This window comes from Gracilinanus agilis, chromosome 1 (genome assembly GCF_016433145.1).
Source record: "Gracilinanus agilis isolate LMUSP501 chromosome 1, AgileGrace, whole genome shotgun sequence".
In the NCBI taxonomy this organism is placed as follows: domain Eukaryota; kingdom Metazoa; phylum Chordata; class Mammalia; order Didelphimorphia; family Didelphidae; genus Gracilinanus; species Gracilinanus agilis.
The window spans coordinates 1,959,114-1,982,098 of NC_058130.1; the positions used below are offsets into that span (position 1 = coordinate 1,959,114).

The 22,985-nt window shown below is 40.3% G+C and overlaps 1 pseudogene; it reads right to left on the bottom strand.

Moving 5' to 3' along the window:
• Positions 1–22,985, bottom strand: part of LOC123253189 — a 102,183-nt pseudogene that overhangs the window by 46,910 nt on the left and 32,288 nt on the right.

The window sequence follows — 22,985 nt, forward strand, 5'->3', positions numbered from 1 at the left end:
TGCCTGAGACCAAGGAGAATCTCTGGCTAACTCAGTTTTCTCCACTGTAAAATGGAAATAATAGCACCTGTCTCCAGAGTTGTTGTGAGGAATAATTAAGATAATATTTATAACAGCACAGTGTGGTGACTGGTAGATAATAGAAACTTCTCTTATCCATACATCTGGCAGGTAAACTATTCCATACTTCCCTAATTTGTTTATGGTAGCACCCTTTATTTCTAAGTCATGTACCCATTTTGATCTTAGCTTGGTTATATGGGGTGAGATGTTGTTCTATACCCAGTCTCCACCATTTTTTCCCAATTTTTTGGAAAAAGTTTTTGTTTGAAAAAGTTTTGGAACTGGGGGAAAAAAGCTTTTTTTCCAATTGTTTTAGTAGTTGTTATCTAACAGTGATTTCTTGTTCTAAAAGCTTGAATCTTTGGGTTTATCAAGTACTAAATTACAATGGTCATTTATTGCTATGTATTGGGTACATAATCTATTCCACTGATCCATCACTCTTTCTTAGTTAGTACTAGATTGTTTAGAGGATAACTGATTTGTAAAACAATTTGAGATCTGGACTGCTAGGTCACTTTCCTCCACATTTTTTTTCCATTTATTCCCTTGATATTCTTGAACTTTTGTTATTCCAAATGAATTTTATTATTATCTCTAACCATAAAATAATTTGGGGGCAATTGAATTGGTATGGCACTGAATAAGTAGATTAATTTAGGCATGATTGTCATTTTATTTTATTATGTATTGTATATTGTATTATATAATAACAATTATTATATTTAACATATCAGGAGCAATTGTTGTTTTTCCAATTGTTTCATTCTGACTTTGTTTTGTTTTGTTTTTTAAATCTTTACCTTCTGTTTTTAAATATCAGTTCTAGTGCAGAAGAGTGGTAAGGGCTAGGAAATGGGGGTTGTGACTTGCCCAGGATCACACAGCTAAGAAGTATCTGAGGTCAAATTTGAGCCCAAGTCCTCCTGACTCCAGGCCTGGCACTCTATCCACTGTGCTACTGAGGTGCCCCCATGACTTTTTTGTGTGTGGGAAAGTTTTTGAAATTATGTTCACATAATTCCTAGTGGTATGTAAATAAATGGGCTGATAGATGGAGAGAGGGGGTAAACTAACTGGATACTACCACTGGTAATTGTGTGACAGCAGTGGGGTCCAGATAGGTGGCTAGGGCAAGATCAACTGAAGTTTGCCACCTCGCTAGATGATGTAACACCTCCCTCCTTTATAACAGTGCCCAGGCAGGATCCTTCGGGTCAATGGATGGTATCCCTTCAGGTCCCACCTGGGGTTGATTGATGATAGATATTGGGCTCTATTAGCCTTGGTAACGGTTTATCTGACTGCATGTCTCCCTTCCCAGAGAAGCTATGAAATAACCAATCCAGGAAGGTACTTGAAAAGTTTATCTATATTTTAGCACAGATGGAGAACTGGGAAATGGAAAGAGGAATTCGGAAACCCTGAACTAATTTGACAATAATAAACCCTCAGAGCTGTAGGCAGGTAATTGATTCTGGTTAGTTAGCTCCTCTGGCTCAGCCTGGCCACAGCCAAACCAGAGCAAGCAAGCTGCTGTTTGATGTCTTTCAGCTTCTTCTTTCTGCTAGATGATATGCCTTTCTACAGTCTTCAGGATCCACCCCTTCCACCCGCTTCTTCTTCTCCTGCCCACCTCCCGGATCCCTCCCGGGCCCTGGGAATCCTAGATAACTACCGATGATTTGATTTCCTAAATATCTAGGGGCAGTAGAATCAGTAGAGTGATGGTCTGGGTACAGGTTGACAATGCTAGTCAGGTACAAGACAGGAGGATCTTGCAAGGTTGAGCCAAGCAAGTCACCAATCCCCAAAAGACCAGGATCCACAGATCTCAGGTCCAAGGGAAGGAAAGGAACCAAAAGCCAGGGCTGCCAGGGGATTTATATCCACCTTGGCCAACCGCTTTCTCCCCTGTCCTCACGGCCCCTGGGAACATTCTAAGATCCAGTGGTCCTCATCCGTCAATCAAGGGTGAGACTCTCTGCTCCCAGAGTTTCAATATAACACTAGCTTTGTCTTTTCAGGTATGCATACACCCAAACATTTTATATTCTCTACCATTAATTTATATGTCAGTTCTTCTTCTATCTCTTGCTGCTGGGGTTTGTTGGTTATATAAAGAAGAACTGATGAGTTATATGGGTTTATTTTATATTTTGCAACTTTGCTAAAGTTGTTCATTATTTCGACTACTTTTTAGTCAATTTTTTAGGATTCTTTAAGTCTACCATCATATAATCTGCCGAGGCTGATAGTTCTTGTTTCTGCATTGCACATTTTTATTGTTTAAATTTCTTCCTCTCGTATTATTGCAATAGCTAGCATTTCTAGTCCAACATTGAATAGCAGTGGGGGAAATGGCCATCCTTCACTCCTGATCTTACTGAGAAGGTTTCAAGTTTCTCTCCCTTACAGATAATGCTTGCTCTTGACTTTAGATATACTACTTATCATTTTAAGAAAGGTTCCATGGATTTCTGTGCTTTGTAGTGTTTTAAATAACAATGGATATTGCATTTTGTCAAATTTTTTTCTGCATCTATTGAGGTAATCATGATTTTTTAAATGTTATTGTTCTCAATATGGCCAATTATGCTGATAGTTTTCCTGACACGGAGCCAGCCTTGCATTCCTGGTATAAATTTCACCAAGCCGTAGTATATGGTATTCATGATATATTGCTGTAATCTCCTTACTGATATTTTACTAAACATTTTTGCTTTGATGTTCATTAGGGAAATTATTCTATAGATTTCTTTCTCTGTTTTTTACTCTTTCTGGTTTAGATATTAAAACCATATTTGTGTCAGAAAAGGAATTTGGCAGGATTCCTTCTTTGCCTATTTTTTTCAAATAGTTTATATAATATTGGGAGTAACTGTTCCTTAAATATTTGATAGAATTCACTTATAAATCCATCTGGAACTGGAGGGGGGTTTTCCCCTCAGGAAACTCTTTGATGGCTTGCTCAATTGCTTTTTCTAAGACAGAATTATTTAAATTTAGTATGTAAAACCCCATTTCCTCTTCTGTTAATCTGGGAAATATATATTTTTGTAAATATTCTTCTGTTTCACGTAGATTATCAGTTTTATTGGCATATAATTTGGCAAAAAATTGCCTAATAAATGTTTTAATTTCTTCTTCATTGGTGGAGCATTCACACTTTTAATTTTTTATATAAGGAATTTGATTTTCTTTTTTCTAAACAAATTGACCAATGGTTTGTCTATTTTACCAGATCCTAATTTTACTTATTCGTTTCATGGCATTTTGCCTTTAATTTTATTCATCTCTTTTTTTTATTTTTCAGGATGCACCTTGTTGTATTCAATAATCTGGGAAGAGATAGATGCCACCTTGACTGACAGGGATGGCAGTTGAGAGACTCAGAACGTTCCCAGGTGCTGTGAGCCAGGGGCAAATATCGGTTGACCTCACCCTATAAATACTCTTCACAGCCACTTTGAGGGGGGGTCTCTGGACTAAGGTCTCTGGACTGAGAAGTCTCTGAGCTCTGAAGTCTCTGGACTCAGAGGTTGAGAACTGGAGATCACAGGTCTCTGCCAACCTCTGTGGTTCAATCTGGGCAGTGAGTGGCTGGAAGGGTGGTTTGAAGGGTGGTTGAAGGGTTGCTGGGTGGTTTAAGAAGAAGAGGGTAGAAATAAACCTGAATATTTCCTGATAGACTGTGAGAGCTTGTGAATCATCAACACTATTGGTGAGAGGGCTGAGAGAATAAAGACCATCAATACATCTGCAGCAATAGCCTTCCCTACTCTCTGGCTTGGCTGTGGCCAGGTCTGGCCAGAGATAGTGAGAGAGTGAAATCTCAAGCCTCCACCAGATTAGTAGCCTCCAGTCCTGATTGTTAATTAGTCTAATAGATAATAGGTCTTCCAATCCCCAATCCTTGACCTTGTTATCCTTTCCCTACCTATAGATAAAAGATTGTTCAACAAGTACCTTCCTGAGTGGTCTTTCTATCTTGGGAAGGGAGTCAAACGCAGTCAGATCCTGAACATTATCCAAGGCAGATCAATGGCCCAATACTAATTTATCCAACCTCAGGTTGGACCTGAAAGATTACCCATCTATCTAACCTCTCAAGGGTCCTTACTTGGGCAGCTGTTAGAGGAAGGGGATAACTTGCAGCAGCAGTCAGGGTAATAGGAGTAGGTGTTCCTCCAACCAACTACAGCTGAAGAGATCATAGATAGATATACATCACCATCATTATATCTCTATATCTCCCTTGTACCCTATATTCCTATAACAACCTTTAGTGTTTAATTGGGGATTGTTCATTTGTATTTTTTCTATTTCTTTTAGTTGAATGTCTAATCCATTGATCTGCTCTTTCTCTCTTTTATTCCACATTTAGAGATATAAATTTTCCCCAAAATACTGCTTTCATTGTATCTCAAAAATTTTGGCAAGTTGAATCATTGTTGTCATTCTCTTTAATAAAATAATAGACTATTTTTTGGCTTGTTCATTGACTTACCAATTATTTAGGATTATATTATTTAGCTTCAAAATATTTTTATCTCTTCCTTTTATTAAATATAATTTTATTGGATTACAGTCTGGAAAGGGTGCATTTTAACATTTATGCTTTTCTGCATCTGTTTGTGAGTTTTTTATGCCTTAAAACATGGCTGATTTTTATGAAGGTGCCATGAATAGCTGAGATAATATATATAAAATTCTATTCCCATTCACTTTTCTCCAAAGTCTTTTTTCATCCAAATATCATATATAACTTTTTAAAGATTCTATTCATCTCCTTGACTTCTTATTTAGCTTATGGTTAGATTTATCTAGCTCTGAGAGGGGAAAGTTGAGGTCCCCCTAAAGTATAATTTACTGTCTTTTTCCTCCTATAATTCATTTGACTTTTCCTTTAAGAAGTTGGATGCTATGTCATTTGGTGCATATATGTTTAATATTGATATTGTTTCATTGTCTATGGCTCCCTTTAGCAAGCTGCAGTTTCCCTTTTAATTAGTTCTATTTTTGCTTTTGCTTTGTCTGAGATTATGGTTGCTACCCCCTGCTTATTTTACTTCAGCAGAATGAAAATAGATTCTGCTCCAGCAGATTTAATTCTGTGTGTGTCTCTCTGTTTCAACTGTGTTTCTTATAAACAACATATTGTTCGATTCTGGTTTCTAAACCACTCTGCTATCTGCTTCATTTTAGGGATGAATTCATTCTATTCACATTCAAAGTTATAATTACTAGTCGTGCATTTCCTTCTATCTTATTTTCTTCTGCTTATCTTTCTCACTCTTTTTATCCTGTCCGTCCTCTAAAGTCAGTTTTTTTTCTGGCCACTTTCTCCTCCATCCACATACCTTTTTACCACCTCTTCTTTTGTTACCCTTCCCTCCTACTTCCCAGTAGGGAAAGATGGAGTTCTATACCTAATTAGGTATGTATATAATTGCCTCTTTGAGTCAATTCCAATGAGAATAAAGTTCAAGCATTATCCACCCACCTCATCTTCCCTTCCACTGTAAAAGATTCTTTCACATCTTCTTTATGTAAGATAGTTTCCAGTGATGGGCAAACTACAGCCTGCAGGCCAGATGAGGGCCCCCTGAAATGTTCTATCCAGCCACCCGACATTATTCCTAATCTGACCAATACAGTGAGTAGGATACAATACAATGAAACTTAGAAATAGTTGACTTAGAGACTGACAGATGAGCATTCCCTTTCCTTTGGCCCCCTCTTTAAAAAGTTTGTCCATCTGGAACTTTACCCAATTCTAACTCTGCCTTCCCCTTTCAATGCATACCTCTTTCTCACCTCTTAATTTCATTTTTTTAATCATCCCATCATAATTAACTCACACTCATGCCCTCTATCTATGTACACTCCTTCTAACTGTCTTAATAATGATAAAGCTTTTAGGAGTCATAAGTAACGTCACTCCCTATAAGAATATAGACAATTTCACCTTATTGAATCCCTTATGATTTCTCTTTCATGTTTACTTTTTTATGCTTCTCTTGGGTCTTGTATCTGAAAGTCAGATTTTCTATTTGGTTCTAGTTTTTTCATCAGGAACGCTTGAAAGTCCTCTATTTCATTGAATATTCATTTTGTTTCTCCTGAAGGATTATGCTAAGTCTTAATGGGGAGATAATTTTTGGTCTGAGTCCTAGCTCCTTGCCCTCTGGAATATCATCTTTCAACTCCTCTGATCTTTTAATGTAGAAGCTACTTAATCTTATTTACCCTGCTTGACTTCATGATATTTGAATTGTTTATTTCTAACTGCAACATTTTCTCCATGACTTAAGAGCTCTGGAATTTGGCTATAATATTCCTGGGAGTTTTCATTTTGACATCTCTTTCAGGAGGTGATTGCTGGATTCTTTCCATTTCTATTTTATTCTTTGGTTCTAGGATATCAGGGCAGTTTTCTTTAATAATTTCTTGAAATATAATGTCTAGCCTCTTTTTATTGTAGCTTTCAAGTAGTCCAATAATTTTTAAATGATCTCTCCTGGAGCTATTTTCTGGTTCAGCTGTTTTTCTAATGAAAATGTTTCTCACATTTTCACATTTCATATTTTCTTCTATTTTTTCATTCTTTTGATTTCATTTTCCTTTTTCTTGATATTGCCATAGTCATTAGCTCTCATTTGTCCGATTCTTGTTTTTAAGAATAATTTTCTTCAATGAGCTTTTGTATTTCCTTTTCCGTTTGGCCAATTCTACTTTCTAAGAAGTTCCCTCCCCCCCCCCCCCCCCCCTGCCTGGATGTTTGTAATTCTTTCTCCATTTTGGTCAATTCTGCTTTTCCAGGAGTTCTCTTCAGTGGATTTTTGTGTCTCTTTAACCATTTGACCTTTTCTTTTTTAAAGTATTATATTCTTCAGTATTTTTTGTATCTCCCTTATTAAATTAATTCTCTTTTCATAATTTTCTTGCATCATTCTCCTTTCTTTTCCCATTTTTTCTCTACTTATTTGATTTTTAAAATCCTTTTTGAGCCCCTCCAGGAATTCTTTTTTGGGCCTATGATCAATTCACATAATTCTTTGGAACTTTGAGTGTAGCTGTTTTGACTTCGAATTTAGCTGTCTTAATCTTCTCTGTCATCACAGTAGTTTTTGTGATCAGGGTCTCCCTTTTTGCTCTTTCCCAACATATTTCTTCATGTGATTTTATGTTAAAGTTGGACTCTACTGCTGGGTTGGAGGGGACACTGTCCCAAAAATGCTGCTGTTTTCCTAGATATCTCTGGCAGTCTGTAAGTTTTTGATTCTCCAAAGTGGTATGATCTAAAGAGAATTATGAGCACTGGTCTCCTGTCCAGTACTAGGGTCTTTGAGTGACCACAAGCCCTCTTCTCTGCCATAAGACTATGAGCAGGGCCCTTGCATCCCATGTGACTACAAGCACTAGTGAGCTACTACTGATCCTCTTAGCTCTGAGACCGTGACCCAGACCTTCACATGGGCAATGCAATGGAGACCTACACCCACTGCCAACTAAGGATCCCCTATAATCTCCTTTCAGCCAATTGTCCAACTCCTTTATCATCTCTGTGTTGAAAGCTCCTGAAGTTGCTACTGCCACTGATGAGCTGCTGCTAAGGTCTTCTGCTGGCTAGTACAGCCTCTAGTAAACAGTCTATGCTGGATGACACAGACCTTTCCTGTTGACCTGAGAGGTCTGGAAATGGAAAGTTGTTTTGTCCCAATGTTTTTGTCTGCCAGTCCAGAATTTTATTTGAAGCACTGTTTTAAAGGTTTTTTTAGAAGAAGATATGGGAAAGCTTATATAATTCCCTGCCTTATTCTGCCATCTTGGTCTATACTCAACATGTTCAAGATTAAACTCATCTTTTTCCCAACACTCTTCCTTCTTCCATCTTCCTGATTACTTTCAAGGACACCAATATCCTCCTAGTCACCCAGGCTTGGAGCCTAGGTGTCATCTTCAAGCCTCCCTCTCAACCTTCCATATCCAATTTATTCCCAAGACCTGTTGATTCACTTCTGTAATATCTTCCATTTATACTCCCCTTCTGTCCTCTTACTTTCCACCACCTTGGTGCAGGCCCTCATCATCTCATGTTCAGACTACTGTAAAATCCTACTTGTTGGCCTGTCTGCCTCAAGTCTTTCCCCACTCCTACCCAAGGTCCCCTCAGCTATCAATTTCATTTTCCTAAAGCACAAGTCTATGTAATTTCTCCTATTTAATGACTCCCAGTGGCTCCCTATCATCTCCAGAAAATTCTCAGATTGCATTCAATGCTTTTCCTAGTCTTGTACTTTCATACCTTTCCAGCGGGTTACATTTTACTCACCCCCATGTACTCTGTGGTCCAGGGACACTGGTTTCCATGAAGCTCCTTACATGCAATATTCTATCTCTTGGCTATCTGCCATGTCTAGGGCCCTTTCCCTACTCATGTCTATTTCCTAACTTCCCAGGTTTCCTTCAAGTCCCTAAAATACCACCTTTACCCCCTTAACATCCATGCCTTCAGTTAGTTTATTCTGACCATGAGGAAGTAATCATTTTTTTCAAAATGTGAATGTCTGTGTTCAGGACAATTGTTAGGACAAAGAAGAGTTGCCTGAAGCCACATCCCTGCTAGATGATGCAAGAATTTAAAATTCAAACCTCCTCATGGAAATCCATTATTTTAAAGCATATGCACATTAGCCCAGGCACTTATGGCTTTAAACAAGACATAGTATTGTACTTAAGATCCACAAATTATTAACCTTGACAACAGAAGAGGCAAAAATGACACGAATTCATTAATTTGCTCAATGTTCTTCATTGTTTGAAATATAGACCAGGGAGAGTTTCTATTGAGGATAGGCATAAGATATGACATTCATTTTCCTATTCAAGCTAATATTGGAGAAGACCTCCAAGGGAAAAAAAGTCAGTGAAATTGAATAGACATCTTCCCTTTTATAGATCAATTCCTTAATCTTATATTCTATTTTTCTTTTTTCCCCTCCACTTGAATCCAGTATTCCCCGTCCAAAGCTACTTGCCATCTGACAAACCTTATATTTTACATATTTTTATTCTGAACTTAATAAATACCAAATGCAAGCACCTTTTCTTCATATGGAGTAAAAGAAAAAGATAATTGTGCATGAATCTGTGGCTCCCTGCCACATACAGATTTCTTTTCCTTTCAAGTCTATAACTTCTACTTGTAGTTTTCTAAGCTTTCCTGCTATCTATCTGTGTTTCTTTCAGACATTCCTTCTGTTCTTTTTTTTTCTGAATTTAAATAAAAGGGTTGTTTAAACAGCCTTCTTTTCTTTCTTCCTTTCCTTTCCCTTGCCTTCCTTTGCCTTTTTTTACCTTGTCATTCTCTCTTCTACTGGAAAAAAATAAGCCCTCTTAAAAAATATACATAGATGATCAAGGTCCTAAGATGCTAAGTGTTTAAGTCTTAGTTATCATATGTATAAAATCCATGTACAAACACACCGAGATGAATCATTTGATAAGAGAGTTTTGAAAACTGGCTTCCTGTGAATTATTCCTCTCACTAAGAAGTGTTCAATAGGGCACTTCCTTCTTGCAAACAGAAGAGGAATAATGGGTATCATGGGATCAGAGAAAATGGGTCCTTCCAAAGAGCAATGCCTCTGAAAACATCTGCTAACTAGAGCTTCTAAGCCAGAGCCTGTATCTGTTTGGAATATTAGAAAAGCAGTGTGACAGTCTCCATGGAGACAATGCACAAAGTGTAGCCAAGTGCTGGATGCTTTAAAGGCAGAGCCTCATCTCCCCAATGGGCTGCCATGATGCACTCTGTCCTGCTAGCAGTCATGCTGGGTCCAGGCAGGTGCATTTGTCTCTCTTCCTTAGTTAGAGACACTTTCGCTTTGCTTTTTAAAATGGCCTTGCCAAAGGTCCGCCATCTGTGTGCTTTGTGCAGGGAGCTCGCAGACTCATTTCCCAGGTGATGGTACACAAGCCCGCTGAGCCCTGTGAAAGGGAACATCTCCTAGGAAGGAGGCATCGATCTGTTGCTTGGAGCATTGTTGTGAGGGAGACAATTCAATCAAATCACTGGCAGCCAGAAGTGCCCAGGATGGTCTCTCCAGACCAAAAAAAGAGTGCAACCCAAATCAAACTGGTGAGGGCACAGGGCAGGGCAGCAACTGAAGAAGCATCAATCTCTTCAATTGGTCCCAAATGCTCTGGCCTGGGTTTGGTGAGTGAGATAATTGTTCTCCACTGCCAAGCTGCCTCCCCCTTCAGAGTTTCATCCCAGCTCTAGCTTCAGACTGTGCATTAGGGAGCATTTTCTTGATCATCTCTCTGGAGAGTGTAAGAAAAGAAAGGAAAGTGGAGAGCTCTGGATGCAGTGTAACAGGCAAGGTAGCGTGGGGTAGAAAAGGGGCAAGAGAAGAGAAACAGCCCCATATGTGGGGTTTGCCTTTAAAAATATTCATCATTAAAGATGAAAAGGCATTGACCCAGGGACAACTAAGTGGCTCAGTGGATAGAGAACAAGACCTAGAGACAAGAGGCCCTGGGTTAAAATCTGACCTCAAATATTTCCTAACTGTATGTCCCTGAGCAAGTCAATTAACCCCTATTGCCTCACCCTTACTGCTCTTCTGCCTTGGAACTGATATTTGGTATCAATTCAAAGAGGGAAGGGAAGAGGTTTTGTATGTATTTTCTTTAAAGGCATTGGTTTCTGCTCACCCACAGTCTTGCGCCCTGGCTCTGCCCTGGATTGTTTGATTAACTTCACTTATAACTTACTTCACCTTCTTCCTCTGCCAATTCTTGTTCTGTTGACACCCCCCCCCCCGGGCTGCTTAAACTACTTAAACTGACAAAAATTAAAATGCAAAAGCATTGTACCCTTCCAGAAAGAATAACAGTTCTTGCTGATACTGGGTTTATAGTTTGTAAAGCACTTTGTGAAAGGGAATTTAAAACTCCCTTTATTTATATTAATTTAATCAATCAAGAACTAGGAGTGCCCCTCCTTTCACACTTAGTCACTCAGACTTTGAAGTTCCTTTTACAAGAAAGCTCTCACCCTCAAGAAACAGGAAGTGGAGCCCACAGGCAAATTAAGAAACTATGATTGGTTCCTTTGATGTGATAGACCAGCTCACAGTGAAAGGAAGTAGAAACCAGAGAGACAGGAAGAGACGTGGGAAAGGGCTTATAAGAGGCAAGACCAAAGAGCTGAGATTCATTCTGCGTTGGGTATTTCAGCATTGGAGATTCTGTGTTGGAGATTCTGTGTTGGGGATTTTGGTGTTGGTGGCTCTTGCTGAAAGAGAGATTCTGCGTTGCAATTCATTCTCCATTGGAAACTCTTTTGCAGATCAGCCTCTTCGGCTTTGATCCTTCAGTTTGGTGATACATTTGGCTGGAGACACTCTCGTGAGCTGCTGAGATTCACATTTGGATTTGCACTTGCAGTCTGGAGGCTCTCGGATCTGGACTGAGGGTATTTAGCTAGGCAATATTTTCTACTTCCTTCCTACATTTCCCTCTCTTTACTATCTCCACTTTGCTGTAATAAAGCTGCTAAAGCTACTAACATACTCATAGTTTAATTTCTAATTATTATAAATGGCAACCACGACCTTTCTTAACTCTTAATTTGTCCAAAACCAACTTTAACTCTTACAACTTCACATGTATGATCTCATTTGAGGTTTACATCAACCTTCTGAAGGAAATACTATTTTTTTTCAATCTCATTTTACAGGTAGAAAATTGAGGCTGATAAATATTAAGTGATTAGCCCAAGGCCACAGAGCAATTAAGGCGGAATCAGAATTCAGGTATTCCACACTCCAAGCCCAATAGTCTACCCAATATTATGTATGTCATGGAATTGCCTCACTTTATGGGCAGAATGATCCAATCTCAATGTTGGTTCTACAACCTGTTTCCTAAGCAGAAAGAAACTGGAGCATGTACAGACTCAGCCTTTATCTAAGACACTGCTAGATAGTTACTCCTCTTCTGAATATGAGTGGACCTTCTTGCCTGCATCTTGAACACTAGGCCATCTCTGCCATGTCACCCCTCAGCCATCTTCATTCCTTATTTCAACTTGAAAATCATTTCTTGGAGGCCTCCTACATGCAAAGCCCTGTCACAGGTTCTAGGCAGATTGGAACACAGACAAGGCAAGTTTCTGTTGCATTGTGGCTTACCAGTTAGTGGGAGTGGGTTAGGCATATGTGCTATGAATCCACATGCCTTAACAGTAAGAGGGAGAGGCCTGGGAGCAGTTCAGATGGAGGGGTCAAGGAAGATTCACCATACAGAAATTCATTGTCTCACTTCTTTCCCTGTGAACTTGAATTAAGGATAGATAAGGAATGAATAAGGACACAGAGTCTCCTGCCTGCCTGCCAAGTATTCTCTCTTTCTATTCCTTCAACAGAACAGTGATTCTGCATAAAATGGGGATGGTGGAAGGTGGACAGAGAGTCAGTCTGCAGTCAGAATAGATCTGATCAAATCTCCCCTCAGCAATGTGATCCTAGGAAAATCATTTAAATCTCAGTTTACTTCAGTTTCCTCATCTAAAAATAGGATAATAATAGTGTCCACCTCCCAGGATTGTTATGAGGATCAAATGAGATAATGATTGTAAAGTGCTTGGCCCAAAGTAATCACAATAGAAATGTTAGCTATTATTATTATTAATTATTATTATTACTATTCCCTCCCCACTTAGCTGCTCTGTTACCAGATAGCAACTGGTCCTCTTTCAACTCTCAAATTCTATAGTTCTTCAGACACTGCTGGACACCTCCCAGCAAAGCACACAGCTCAATATGGGTGGTTTCCAGGTTGAAGAGCCCTAACAATACTAGCTAAAAGAAGGCAATGCACATCTAAGAAAGGCAATTCCCAGTCCTAGAAAGTCATGGTTTGGAGGAATGGCAAAAGGCCCAGGAATCATGAGAAGATGATGAGAACACACACACTTAGACAAACACAGATTCAGGGTAGTCTGTCTTTCTTGCCCTTTCTTTCACCAACCAAGAATCATGGAGCTCCTCAAAGGGCTCTCCAAGAGATCCACCTCCCTCCAACAAAACTTCTACTTGCTGAGAAGAAGGGATGGGGGAGGACAGAAGGTAGGTCCATAGCCAGGAAGACAGAAAAGGGAGAGGTTGCCAAGGAGCCTCCCTCCCTACTGTCCTCTCAAAAACAGCATTTGACTTGCCAGCAAAAGAAACTCTAAGAATCACTCAAAGAAATGAGAGAACCATAATAGAGTCCTAACAGTGAACGAGTGTCATAGACAAAAAGGGTAAAAATTCAAGTAAAATATACCAACTCTAGCATTAAAAACAAAGGAAAACTTCTTTCTGGACACAGCCAAGTTGAAAATAAATACAAGAAGGAAGTTAAAGGATTAAATAAGCAGAAACACAAAGAGGTCAAACAAACAAGGAACCCAGGGCACTGTAGGAATCCAAGGACAAAGGACTGATAGAATGTAATCATTTAGGGATTAATAATTATAAGCAAATAGAAGAAAATAACAAACATTGAAACAAATGGTGCGATTAGGTTTAGTGTAAAAGGGAATTCTTTGTTCTCTTTGAGTTTACACTTGTGAAAAGGAATTCTTTATTCTCCTTGCCTAGTTAGAGCTAACACTTTAATTAATACTAACTTAAGTGCCTCACTAGATTGTGAAGACAGGATTAACTCTCCTTTGTCCACCTTTTGATTGAATCAACACAAGCTTGAACTAGGTGGAGGAGGTCACAAACCACTTAGTGAAATCACACCCTCAGTGTAAACTCTTTTGATGAGTATTCATCCCTCCAAAAGGTGAGAAGTGGTTCCCACAAACACTGACTCCTGGGCAGTGCTAGACAATTTGGAAGACAAGAAGCCACTATAAAAAGGTCCTGAATTTCTGGGACTGAGTAAGTCGACTCCAAGAAGGAAGTTGACTTCAAGAAGGAGTTGGACTTCAAGAGGGAAGTCAGCTTCAGGAAGAAGGTTGGCTCAAGAAAGAAAGTTGGCCTCCAGAATCACCTTCAGCTCAAGGCATTGTCTTAACCTGCCTCTTAGAGGGAACTTGGGTGAGTTGATAGCTGGCTTTCCCTTCCTGTCTTCTGGAGAGAGTTTAATTCTAGTTGAAGATCAACAAGTCCTGGCCAAATTGAGCACCAGAGCAATATTTAGTTTATATGTGTATATATATATACACACACATATATGTATATATATACATGTATATATATGTTTATTATATTAATAATGGGCTAATATCTTCTCTACCCTTTTGTATTTCTCTGCTTTCACTCTTTCCGCCTCTTTTGTAAATAAAAGCTATTAAAGGTCTTTTCAACTTTGAGCAATAATACTTTGGATTAGCAACTACCATATTATTTATAATTTTCATATATTTTAGTCAACCATTAAAATTCTTTTAATCATTACATTCATTTAATTTAATTCAATTAATTAAATTCATTTAATTCTTACAATGGATATACTTTTTTTTAGTCAGACTATATGTTGGGAAGCAGTAATCAAAGATGCTCTTAAAGCAGTTTTTGGAGCCATAGAGGAGCCAGTCTTTTGGAGGAAATTTTAATCACATCTTCCTAGGAAAGACAGGGACTCACTATTCGAAGCCTCCCAGGGATTAGACTTCTTTGATGGAGACTGCTCCCAAGAAATGGTTGGCTCTTTCTTCTGTGGAATGGATTGTTTGGGGGAGCAGCATCTTCTTTGCTCTTCCTTAGGAAAGGAAACATAAAGAGCCTTTGAATTGCTTTTTTTACCCCTTTTTCCTTTCTCCCAGAGAGGACCTGAGAGCCAAACAGGTCAGTAAACTCAAAGTCAGCCTCCCATACAAATACACACATTCACACACATATATCAGCACCCCTTATGAGTGACCTTAGAGTGAAGTTAAGGTTTTGGTCCAAGCCTTGGAGCAATAATAACATGACCCCTCAATCATGTAACAAAAGGGAATCCACATGGCCAAGTGGTGAGGCTTCTTGGGAGTTGTATTTAAAACAGCCCCAGGCTCAAGATTTCCAGGATTTAGCCTTCCACAAAGAATCTCTTGAACTATGAATGTGTTATAGGAAGAAGAAAATTACTTACAAAGGAATAAAGCCAATATAGGGAGGAGCATGGCAACTAGTCTCTGCATTTTGCCATTACACTGAATTATTTGGAATTGTAGTTATGATGGGAAGTAGGGTTACTTTCCTATCAAGCCCAAATGTGTTTCTATTTTATACAGGACAATACATAGGGTAGCAGCACCATGTGTCTGGAAGACAGGGTATGCCCCTGTGGAAAATGGGGCTCACCAGAGAACTAAAAATCAATCACTCCATCCACCTGCTGCCAGAGAAGTCATGGACCTAAAATCTAGATTGAAATATGTTTTTGGATATAGGTAATGTGAACATTGGTTTTGCTGGATGATAAATATTTATTGAATGGGTTTTTGTTGGTATTTCTCAGTTAAAGACAGAACAGTAGGAGGGAGACATAATAAATACTTGTAAAAATATTAAATTTTTAAAAAAGAAAAAGAGACTCACCAGATTCCCATTGTACTGTGTATATAGCAAATCTAAAGGATTTTCCTCCTGGAAAAAGTCCAATACAGAGCTTTTCTTTATTTGTTTATTTCTTTGTTTTTCAGTTTTTCAAAGTCACTTTGAATATTTATTCTTTAGAAATCCACATATGTTGACAGAATGGATCACAACCCAATGAATAAATTGATATGCTGAATTTATGAAGAGGGTTTCTTAGCAGCAGACTTTTCCCCAGAGGCTATATATAGGCTTCCTTTTCCCAGGTTTCTTTGCTACTGGTTCTGCAATCTTCTTTTCTCCTATAAGCTTCTTCTAACCCTATGAACTTCTTCCTCTGCTTATGTACCCCTTTCTTTGCCTCCATAATCTTCTTTAATGTCACGACTTTTTTATTTCCTCTAATTCCCCAATTCTTGGCCTGGCATGATTGCATGTCAGCACATTATCTTGGCACCTGGGATTGGTTTCATGTAATTCTCAAATTCTTCAGTGTATTCTTCTCAAGTATTTGTCATCTTTTTGCATGATATATGGAAGGTCCTCTGGATCTTTGGACTTTTGAATCTCTGGAAAGAAAATATTTATAAGCTGCTCTTTTTGTGGTGGCAAAAAATTGGAAGTTGAAAAGATGTCCATCAACTGGGGAATTGCTGAACAAATTGTGGCATACGATGGCTGTGAGAAATGATGAGCAGGAGATTTCCTTCCTGGAGATGGTAAGCAATTTGATCTGGGTTATACATGTATTATCATACAAAACATAATTCTATATTTTTCAGTGTTATAAGAGAATACTCATATGTATTCAAAACACCCAAATAAGAACACAAATAAACTAAAATGAAAAATAAAATGCTTTGGTCTGCATTCCAACTTCAAGAGTTCTTTCTCTAGAGGTGGATAGCATTCTTTGTCATAAATCCCTCAGAACTGTTCTGGGTTATCGTATTGCTGAGATCGGCTGCCTTTCACAATTAATCATTCCACCATATTGTTGTTACTGTGTACAATGCTCTCCTGGTTCTGCTTATTTCACTCTGCATCAGTTTATGCAGGTCTTTCCAGCACTTTCAAAATTATCCTGCATATCATTTCTTACAGCACAATAGTATTCCATCGCCATCAAATATCTCAATTTGTTCAATTAATGGACATTCCCTCAGCATGCAATTCTTTGCCACCACAAAAAATGCAGCTAGAAATATTTTTGTACAAACAGGTCCTTCCCCCCCTTTTTTTTTAAATCTCTTTGGGATACAAATTGAGTAGTGCTATTACTGGATCAAAGGGTGTACATAGTTATATAATCCTTTGGGCATAGTTCCAAATTGCCCTCCAGAATGGTTGGATCAATCCACAACCTCACCAATGATGCATTAGTGTCCCAGTTTTGCCACTTCCCATCCAACATTTATCACTTTCATTTACTGTCATAATGGCCAATCTGATAGGTATGATAAGCACCTTGGAGTTGTTTTAATTAGCATTTCTCTAATTAAGAGTAATTTGGAACATCTTTTCATATGATTATTGATAGCTTTGATTTTTTCATTTGAAAATTGCTCATTCATATCCTTTGACCATTTGTCAACTGGAGAATGGCTTGTATTCTTGCAAATTTGATTTTGCTCTCTATATACTTGTGAAACGAGACCTTTATCAGAGAAATTTGTTATACATTTTTTCTGTTTGTTGTTTCCCTTCTAATCTTTTTTGTTTTTATTTGTTCAAAAACTTTTAAATTTAATATAGTCAGAAATACTCATTTTATATCTTGTAACGCTCTCTACCTCTCATTTGGTCATAAATTCTTCCCTTCTCCATAGATCTGCCAGGTAAATTATTCTGTGTTCCCCTAATTTAGTTATGGTATCACTCTCTATATCTAAATCATATACCCATTTTGACTTTGTCTTGGAATAGGGTGTGAGGTATTTGGTTTGTACCTAGTTTGCCATAATGTTTTTTTGTTTTGTTTTGTTCTGTTTTTACTTTTCCCAGCAGTTTTTGTCAAATAGTGAGTTCATATCCCAAAAGCTGGCATCTTTGGATTTAGCAAACATCACGTCGCTAAGGTCATTTACTCCTAATGCGTTCCATTGATCTCCTGTTCTATTTCGTAGCCAGTACTTGTTTTGATCATTACTGCTGTATATATAATACAGTTTGAGATCTGGTACTGCTGGGCCACTTTCCATCACAATTTTTTTTTATTAGCCCCCTCGATATCCTTAACCTCTTGTTATTCCAGATAAATTTTGTTATTATTCTTTCTAGTGCTTTAAAGAGAATTACTTGGTAGTTTGATTATGTTGTAGCAGTGAATAAGTAAATTATTTTAGGTAGGATTATCATTTTTATTATATTAGCTCAACCTACCCATGACCAATTAATGTTTTTCCAAATGTTTAGATCTGACTTTATATGTGTGAAAAGTGTTTTGCCATTGTGTTCATATAATTCCTGTGTTTGTCTTGTCAAATAGATTCCCAGATATTTTATACTGTTTGAAATGATTTTAAATGGAATTTCTCTTTCTAACTCTTGCTGCTAGGCTTTATAGGTAATACACAGAAATGCCAATGACTTATTTTTGTACCCTGCAACTTTGCTAAAGTTATAATTCTTTCAACTTGTTTTTCAGTTAATTCTCCAGGACGTGTAGCATCATATCATCCACAAAAAGCGAGAGTTTAGTTTCTTCTTTGCCTACTTTAATCCCTTCAATTTCTTTTTCTTCTCTAATGTCTATTGCTAGCACTTCTAGTACAATAGTAAATCATAGAGGTGATAATGGACATCCCTGCTTCACCCCTGATCTTATGGGGAAGGCTTCTAATGTATGCCCTTTGCAGATGATACTTGCTGATGGTTAGGCAGAAGCTACTTATCATTTTAAGGAAAGGCCCGTTTATTCTCATGCTTTCTAGTGTTGTATTTTGTCAAAGACTTTTTCTACATCTCTTGAGCTAATCATGTGATTTCTGCTAGTTTGGTTATTTAAATAGACAATCATGCCCAGAGTTTTCCTCCTATAAACCAGCTCTGAATTCCTGGTATAAATCCCGCCAGGTCTTTTCGATTCTCTACAGTTATTTTGAATATAATTTCTCTTTAGATTGTAATAGCTCTTCAGGACAGAAGGTCTATGCCATGTACCATACAAGTCATGCAACTTGCTGAAGGCACTTTCAGTCCAAATGCAGAAACATCCCACGTGCTCACCAGGAGCAAGTCTCAAAAGGCTCTCTTTCCTCCCAATAAAGAGAGTAAAGCCAGGAATGCTTTGATAACACCATTGTCTTTGTTATAGATCACATGAGCTCTCCCCCACTGGCTCAGATGATTTTGTCTTTTTTTTTACCCTTACCAGCTCACATACACTGAGAAGCACAGATCTATCTTTTTGATGTCATTTCATGCCTTCAGCTTCTTAGGCAGCAAAGGTGCTTCCTTGTTCTTCTTCCATTCCCTCAACTTCATCTTCAGCCTCTAGGGGAAGTTCTGTGACTTCTTCAACTCAGTGACCTTTTGACCAAGCCAGTGCCAGCTGGGCAGAGGTTGCCATTGCCGAGCAAACGGCATAATGTTTTTTGTGTTGGATTCACTCTGTGATGCCATTGGCACCAAGTTGTGATGGGAGCAGATACGAAACCTCTTTAGCACATATTTCCAAAGGCCCCCCGGCCAGAGTGGCGAGTCCCTCCACCTGGAGCGTGAGGAATTCTAGTAACAGCTCTGCCGGTTCCCCAAGATCCAGCTCTGATGACCTTCTAGCTCACTGACAGCATAAGGCGGTTAGTTATTTCTGTCACAATATCTGGAGGAATTGGAGCCTTCCAGACAGCAGACAAGGTTCAGATGCTCTTCCCCTTTGGAGCCCATGGACATGCCCAAGGAAGGACACAAGGAAGCATGGTGAGCGCCAGAGGTCACGAGCCACACTCCTCCACTGCTCTGCTGGCCGACTTAAAAAGACTCTTCCTTTAGATTTTCCAAAATGCTTCTTCTTTCAGTTCCTAAGTGCCTTCCTCAGGGGAACGAAGGATACTTAACATCCCTGTTTGAGGAGAGGAGAGGAAGAGTGCCTTGTGTTCTACTGTTCCAGCCAGATAGGCAGATACTCTTTCTCCTTCTTAGAGAGAGAAGTTTAGATCAAAGATGCTCCCTGGAGTCTTCTGCTTCATTGCCCTTCATTAGTATCATGAAGACGATGATGAGCCATGATGAGATGAGCCAGGAGATGGCCACGGTGTGGGGCCTTTCTCTGCCCCTCCTCTCTGTTCCCATATAGAAGAGGAAGGGGAAGGACCTTTGGGCCCACCCCCTTCTTCCCTGTGTGTTTGTCACACTCACTCAAGGCACAATGGGGGAATATTAAGAAAGCTCAAGTTTCCAAGTCTCGTGCCTTGGTATTCTTTGCCCTCCCCAACGCGAGGACATTCACATACACACCCATGGCCTCGCCATGGCTGAACTTGGAATTCCTGTTCAGGAGGGGTATCATATTGGTACAGAATTAGTGGTGGCTGAGAGGATCCCTTTTTAAAAGAGGACCCCGGCCTCACACCGGAGAAGGCCAAGAAGAAGCGGTTTCCACTAATCAATATTGTTTCAGCTCCTTCCACAAAAAAAGCCTGCAAGAGCGGGTTGCATTAAGTCAGTCCCTTGGGGTGAAGGGACCAGCCATCCCTTCCCAGGGAAGTCAAATGTTTATTGCTGAGCAGCCAGTGTCTTAATGGCTTTTGAAACCTGGAAGTAGGAGAGGGTTCTGCACATGGCTTTGCCAATACACTGCCTAAAGCCTGCTGACCTGCCAGAGGGCAGCTCAATGTCCTAATAGAGTCCGGTCCCCCAAGGAAGAACAGAGAGCGCCCAGCGCTTCTCCATGTGGGGGCAGAAATGTAAGGTGGCCGCTCCTCCCTACATGCCACAGGCTTCTCCCCTCACCTTGTGCCAAGCTGTGAGGAAGTGAGGAGGGGGACAGTGTCTGTGCCATAGGAAGAAGTCTCGATGGCACCGACATGGAGAGAGCCTAAAGAGCTCCAGTATGAATGGGAGAGGAGCATGGCCGTCCCGCGGAGGGCTCAAGCTAACCCTTATTACTAGAGGAAGTCAAGATGGTTCAGCAAACCACAAGAAGCCCAGCATAAAAGTGGCCCTCATGACCTTATTTCCTCTTTGTGTCCCCAGCACAGAGCTTTGCACGTAGTAGGTGTCTGATGCATCTTCAACAATTGGCAGTTAGGTGGTGTAATGGATAGTGTCCTGGACTCCATTCCTGCCTCACACACCTACTATCTTTATGATTCTGGGAAAGTCTCTTGACCTATATCAGTTAGTCAGTCAAATGCATTTATTAAGCACTTACTGTATGACAGGCACTGTGTTGAGTGCAAAAGGTAAAAGACAGTCCTTGACCTCAAGGAGCTCACAGTCTAAGGAGGCAGACAACAGATGGCCAAACAAGAAAACTCAGGATAAATTGGAGATGGTCGATGGAGGGAAGGCATTAAGATTATGCAAGACTAGAAATCCTCTCTCCCAGAAGGTATGACTTTAAATGAAGCATGAAGCAAGCCCGGAGGCCGCGATGAGGAGGGACAGCTTTCAAAGCACAGAGGAAAGCAGTGAAAATGCTTGTTCCAGGAGACGGCCTGTCATTGGGGAAGAATACTGAGGAATTCCGTGCCTCTGCAGTGCAGAGTCCTTGTAGGGTGGGAGAATATTGGGAAGGTAGGAAGCAGCCAGACTGTGGAAAGGCTGAAAGAACAGAAGAGTTTCTATTGGAAGCTGGAGGTAATAGGGAGCTACTGGGACATATGGAATGGGAGAGAGAGGAGCAGATGATTAAACCCATGGAATAGGAAGATCAATTTGACAGCTAAGTGCAGTGGGGAGGAGAAGGGAACAGGGAGTAGAGACTACTCGACGGTCAAAAGCCTTCAGAAAAGATCTGCAGGAGCCAAACTTTGGGGGTTTGTTTCCAGCTGAAGAAGACAGGATGAGCGCTGGGGGTACAAAGGGAGGCCGAAAGGAGTGCCTGCCTTCAGGGAAGGAGCTCACAGGCTGATAAGAGGAGACAACGTGCAAACAGCTACTACAAACAAGATCTCAACAGAATCACATGGGGGGGGGCGGTGCTCAAAGGGAAGCACTAAGAGGAAGGAGAATGGGAGGAGGGTCTTACAGCACATGAGACTTTAACAGAGATGTGGAAGAGACCAGGGAAGCAGCGGGGAGAGCTACAGAATGGAGAAGAGCCAGCAGAAACTCTTGAGCCACATCATCCAGGAAGCCAGTGGAGAGGACTAAGGCATAAGAAGACAGGAAAGGTGGGAGGAGAGGGTCATCGATTTGATCCTGGAGGTAATGGGGAGCCACTGGTGTTTATTGAGGAAGAGAATGGTGGTTAGTACTGCACTTTAGGAAGATCTCTTTGTTGGCTGAGAAGAGGGTGAGCTCGAGTGGGGGAAGACGAGGCACAGAGACCAACCAGCAAGCTATTGAAATAGTCCAAGTATGAAATGATGAGGGTGTGAACCTAGGCTGGTGCCTGTGTCAGAAGAAAAAAATGTAGCATACATACATGAGAATGGGGGTGGGAACGAGCATTTATTAAATGCCTACTGCATGCCAGGCGATGTTCTAAGTACTTTAAGGATGTGCTCTCACGTGATCATCACAATAAATCTGGGAGACAGGCATAATATGATCCCCACTTTACTACTGAGGAAGCTGACGCTCCTAACAGAGAAGTGACTTGCCCAGGGTCACACAGCTAGTAAACGTCTGGAGCTGGCTTTAAACTCAATAAAGTCAGGTCTTGCAGACTCCGCACCCAACACTGCCTCTGTAGCACTAGCCAGCGGTCTTAGAGATATTACGAGGGCAAACTAGGCAAGAGTCAGTCCGGGAGGGGGAGTGAGAAAGAGACCCCGGAGCCAGCGATGACAGGGAAGATGGCAGTGAGTCTAGCAGTAATCGTTTGGGAAACTCGTCCTGCTGAGTGGTGGAGATGCAAAAGGGACCAAAGACAGTCCTTGCTGCTGAGGCCCTCTGAGCCCAATGGGGGGGAGAGCAGGCCAACGGGCAAGGCCAGAGAAGCCAGAGGAGGAGAAGGGGCAGGAGGCCCCGGAGGGCAGGCGCTCCGATCCATCTTACTGTGTAAGGTTCCCGGATATGTCGGGCCCTCCCCGCCGCACAGAACAACTAGAGCGAGATTGGAGAGAAATGGCGTCGGGAGCTGGCCATCCCCAGTCACTCCTCCGCCGCAGTCTCTCCACGTTTTCTGATCTGTGGCATTAACTCCGCCCCCCGCCCCGCCCC